Raw genomic sequence first — 6000 nt, 5'->3', positions numbered from 1 at the left:
TTGAATTAGTTTTATGTATTTTATGGTGTTTTTATTTGTGTTGTACCCCGCCTCGATCCAGAGGGAAAGGTGGGTAACAAATAAATAAATGTATTATTATTATTATTAATATTATTATTAATCTGAAATCACATTTTTGACTGTTCTGAAATTAGACTGTAGACTTTCTGCGATGCCTCCAAACACCTCCCCTTTTGCTATTTTTGTTTAACATAATATCCAGTCTGAAATAGAGCCTGGCATAGGCTCTTTTTCTAAGAAAATTGCTGGCAATGGAAAAAGGAACAGCTTGTGGAACTCTGAGTTAAAGTGGCAGAGAGTTCCTTAAGGCCTAAAATTTAAGCATTTGCAATAATAAGGAGCTCCATAGGTGGGATTGCCCAATGAAGGAGCAGTTTCCCTGTAGATGGAGGCAGTGCTGGAGAGAGGAACCCCCCCTCTTAAGTCAGAATCCCCCCTGTATGTAGTGATACTGCAGGACTGAGGGGCTTCAGTTGCCTAGAGTGACCATATGAAAATGAGGACAGGGCTTTTTTATCTTTAATAGTTGTATAGAGAAGGGAATTTCAGCAGGTGTCATTTGTATACATGCAGCACCTGGTGAAATTCCATCTTCATCACAACAGCTAAAACTGCAGCTAGAATGACCATATCATTATTATTATTATTATTATTATTATTATTATTATTATTATTATTATTTATTTATTTATTTATTTATTTATATAGGGCCATGAATGTACATGGTGCTGTACAGAGTAAAACAATAAAATAGCAGAACCCTGCCGCATAGGCTTACATTCTAATAAAATCATAATAAAACAATAGGAAGGGGAAGAGAATGCACCAAACAGACACAGAGTAGAGTAAAACTAACGGTATAAAAGTCAGAACAAAATCAAGTTTTAAAAGCTTTAGGAAAAAGAAAAGTTTTTAGCTGAGCTTTAAAAGCTGCGATTGAACTTGTAGTTCTCAAATGTTCTGGAAGAGCGTTCTAGGTGTAAGGAGCAGCAGAAGAAAATGGACGAAGCCGAGCAAGGGAAGTAGAGACCCTTGGGCAGGTGAGAAACATGGCATTAGAGGAGCGAAGAGCACGAGCGGGGCAATAGTGTGAGATGAGAGAGGAAAGATAGGAAGGAGCTAGACAGTGAAAAGCTTTGTAGGTTAACAAGAGAAGTTTATATTGGATTCTGAATATACAAAAGAGGGCAGGGCTCCTGCAGCTTTAACTGTTCTGATGAAGAGGGAATTACACCAGGTGCTGTATATTACAAATGACACCTGCTGAAATTCCCTTCTCTATACAACTATTAAAGATCCCTGTCCTTCTTTTCATACGGTCACCCTAGCATTGAATATTACCTATCTATTACCTATTTATTAGATTGTAAGCCTATGCGGCAGGGTCTTGCTATTTACTGTGTAATCTGTACAGCACCATGTACATTGATGGTGCTATATAAATAAATAAATAATAATAATAATAATAATAATAATAATAATCTCTATGTCATCCTGTCAACTCAATAAAACAGTGCCATCTAGTGGTGGAATTATAGTGTAATGCCAACTTTACGTGGGACAATTTTGTAGATTTTTTTTTTTTAAAAAAAACTGAATATCTCTGCATTTTCTGACAGTGGGATAAGGGGTTGTGGTGGATAGCACGGGAGATGTCCTGGCTGTCAGGTGCATTGGCTCACAGTCCAATTTCAGGCCCAATTTAAAGTGCTTTAAAGCCCTAAAAGGCTTGGGTTCAGGTTACATGAAAGATCAACTTCATCCATATCTTCATACACAAATTTTAAGAGATCGTTTTCAGAGGCCCTCTTCTAAGTACCCACCAAATGAAGTGAGGTGGGGGATCACTATGGAGAGGGTCTTTTTGGTGGTGGCACTCCAACTATGGAAAACCCTTCCCCAGAAAAACTCACTCAGCCCCACCTTTAGGGTCCTCTCAGTGCCAGGTGAAGACTTTTTTTTATTCACCTAGGCCTTTTAAATAACTGATGTTTTTAGCTGGGGTCTGTCGGGTTGTTTTATTTTAAAGTGTTTTTAATTGTGTGGTGTTCAGTTTCAATAATTTTTATTGTTTTCTACAGGATTTTATTTCTGTAGTTGTTTCTGAGCTGTCCAGAAGAACCTCTGTAATGTTGTGGTTATATAAATAAATAAATAAATTATATATATATATATATATATATATATATATATATATATATATATATGCCTGTTTGCATTCTCTTCCCCTCCTTATTGTTTTATTATGATTTTATTAGAATGTAAGCCTATGCGGCAGGGTCTTGCTATTTACTGTTTTACTCTGTACAGCACCATGTACATTGATGGTGCTATATAAATAAATAATATATATATATATATATATATATATATATATATATATATATATGAAATTTCTGCAGGGTGTATTATTGGTGATTGGAAAACTTTTTCACAAAACCTCAGAACCAAGCAATGGATAGAAAATTTGAAGAGTGTTTGGCCAGAATGAAGCTAGGAAAAAAGATGAAGTATGAGGTATATTGCAAGATTTGAAAAGGCAGTTACCCCACATATGTTGACGGACTGTCTTTCTACTGAATTGTCTCCAGGAATATGACACGGTATCCTGATAGTACAGCTGCCACACTTCCTGGTTGACTAGTTGTACCTAGCTTAAAATATTTTATCTGACTGATTTGTTTGGTTCTATATTTCTAAGACTTTTTTTTCTGTACATAACTCAAGGAACCCTGATTATGTGGTGATTCAGAAATACAATAAATAATTAAATAAATTTCTCGCCATGCCTCCTGGTGTGTGTTTGTACCATTAGTTGACCCAATTCCTAGCTTTCATTTTTTTTTTTTTGAAAGCAAGTTTCTAGCCCTTGTAGAAGCAGAGATATGAGGCCAAGTTGACACACTGTATTCTTCCCAATAATTTTGTGAGAAATACATCTGTGATTACACAGGTCCCTTTGTGGCTTCAACTGCTGGAAATAAAGGGCTTATAAGGAAGCCATGCAATGGAATGGGAGAAAAACTTTGATTTGCAAGCAGGCCTGCCTTTTCTTGAGAGCAGAAGGTTTTTGCTGCCTGGAGTCTGAAATGCATAAAGTTATGCTGGCAACCCTGTGGTCAAGCCAGGAAGCTATAAACCTAACCCTTGAAACAAAAGATAGCAACCAAGATAGGTGATCATATTGAAGTGTTATTTTGTGGAACTTTTTTTTTAACTTGTAAATGTTTAAAAAAATATCCTGCCCTTACAAATTAAGCTTTAGAGTCAACATCCTAATAGGAAAAGGAGAAGAAAGAAAAGGATGGGTGGGTTTTGATTGCATGAACAGTCCAGGGAAGAGTTAATCTCCCCTCCCTCTGATGCTGCTTCTGCAATCAACTTCAAACACACAATGGATTTATTTTTTTAAAAAACCTCTTGAAACAACTATGAGCCTGTTCAGACAACACACTAAGCCATAGGCCACTAACCCTTTTGCAGCAAATGGTTAGTGATTGTGTTTAAACCGTGGTTATGTAGCACTATGGTTAAGAATGGTTCACATGCCATGCAAAGCCATAATGTTTAGCTCAAAATGCTTAATCACTATGGCTTAAATGTGCCATCTAAACAAGGTCTATGTATAGTTTGCATAGGAAGTGCATTGGCCGGTCCATCTTCCAATTGTAGGGCACCTTTTGCTAGGTGCATTCTTCCAATGCCACCAGGTTTTACAATGAGAACAAGCTTTAAACTGTTTTCAAATCTCCATAACTCCCTAGCCCCTGCACCTACCCCTCTGAAACCTTCCAGTTTTCTTGCCAGGAGGAGCTCTAGATGTGTGCCGTTTTCATACAAATAGCCCAAAAAAACCAAGGGGAAGGGAGGGCGAAGCAAATTGCATCTTTAATTCACTCCTAAGATGCCATGCTCCTCTGATGCCATGTTTCTCGCCTGCCCAAGGGCCTCTACTTCCCTTGCTCGGCTTCGTCCATTTTCGTCCGCTGCCCCTCACGCCTGGAACGCTCTTCCAGAACATTTGAGAACTACAAGTTCAACCACAGCTTTTAAAGCTCAACTAAAAACTTTTCTTTTTCCTAAAGCTTTTAAAACTTGATGTTGTGCAGACTTCTACTGTTACTTTCTACTGTTAGTTTTTCCCTACCCTGTGCCTGCTTACCCTACCCTGTACCTGTTTGCATTCTCTTCCCCTCCTTATTGTTTTACTATGATTTTATTAGATTGTAAGCCTATGCGGCAGGGTCTTGCTATTTACTGTTTTACTCTGTACAGCACCATGTACATTGATGGTGCTATATAAATAAATAATAATAATAATAATAATAATAATAATAATAATAATACACCTGTAGTTTTCATCTATCTTTAATAGACCGAAAATATGTTGTAGCTGTTTTTTAAGTTGGCCATGGTAGTCATTGAGAGGTACAAAGCCTCAGATTTTGGAATTTACTGAACCTAGTGCGTGGTCTCTGAATCTGTCTGAACAGAAATGGGTCATTTCCAAATTGGGTTCAAAATCAAATCTTGTGGTCAGTTCACATTTATAGTGGCCAACAGGTATGTAATGTAGTAGAAGAGAGGGAGAAAAGACACAGAATAAGAACAAGAACCAAAGCCGTTTGTAACCTTCAGCCCTTGTAGAAGAGTCACCTGGCTATGTGTGCATAAACTATCATAAACGATTTCTACAAACACACCCTTACATAAAAACATTTTCAGTGTTATAACTTTGGATTTTGAAACTCAATACTCATCCTTTACAATCGGGCGGGGCGGGGTGGGCGGGGAGGTACATAGCCCTGGGGACTGCAGGTGGCCTCCATGGCCTTGAGTGTAGCCCCCACATTGATGAAATTCAGCAGAAGAACTTTTTTAAAGAACTAGGCAATGTGCCACCCAAATTCGGTGGCAAATCACTCCAGAGACTCAAACACTTGTTGCCAAGGTAAATGTAGCCCTTTGAGTCTCAGGCCCTTTCTAAACCTTGGATTTCCCCTGAGATCAACCCTGGATCAGCCTTGTGCATCCAAATGATGCACAGGGGATCGCAGAGGCAGGCAGGGGTGATCCCTCCATTTTCCCAGGATAACCAAGACCTCAGTTACCCCAGTTTTACCTGTGGTCCCAGGACAATCACAATGACTGTGGGCAGTGTGGGCGCCCATCCCGGCTTCTTCCCTCCTCCCCGCAAGTCCAAAGGCGCAATAACAGTGATCTCATGAGAACCTCAGGTGCCTTATCTGGAGGCTCTAACGAGCTGACATTCCAAGGTGGTTCAGTTGGAAAGCTGGCCATAACACCCTTAGAACCCCAATTAGTGGGTCTTGCCTGTGCCAAAGAACTGCCAAGTAGTGCCTTGTTTATCACAACATGTAACCTCATGCTATAGATACTTATGATGAGAAGAGCTGCTTTGTTATTAATCCCCATGTATGATTAATCACTCTCTTAACTTGGCAGCAATGCCAAGTTCAGTTATGCTATAATTGTTCTTGTGCCCAGGGGTGGGTGTCCGGATTTTGTCAAAAGGTCTTTTGTGCAGGAAGCTTTCACATTCTGGTCCACTTTATTAGAATATGCCTGTATGTGCTGAAAACTATTCTAGTAAAGATTGTCTCCTTGTAAGCAAACATGTAAGTCTGACTAATTTGTCTCCTTGGCAACCCCGAAACAGGCTGAAGCTCATGGCCGGAGATAGACGGACTGGAACAGGAATGCAGCAAGTAAGTGCATCATCAACAATGTCTGCTCTGTTACCACCATGGACAGGTAAGTCCTGGTAAGTCTAGTTTGAATGGGAAAACTGGACACAAATAGAATAGAATGAGCCAATAGGAGTTCCAAATTGGACTACTGTTTCATTCCTCTGTGGTAGGCTTCCCTAACCTGGGGCTCCCTAGATGGGTTGGACTACAACTCCCAGCTGAGAGCTGTAGGTCAACACCTCTGGAGGCCACCAGGATGAGGAAGGCT

Source organism: Elgaria multicarinata, chromosome 4 (assembly GCF_023053635.1).
Source record: "Elgaria multicarinata webbii isolate HBS135686 ecotype San Diego chromosome 4, rElgMul1.1.pri, whole genome shotgun sequence".
Classification (NCBI taxonomy): Eukaryota; Metazoa; Chordata; class Lepidosauria; order Squamata; family Anguidae; genus Elgaria; species Elgaria multicarinata.
This window is presented reverse-complemented; position numbering follows the sequence as displayed.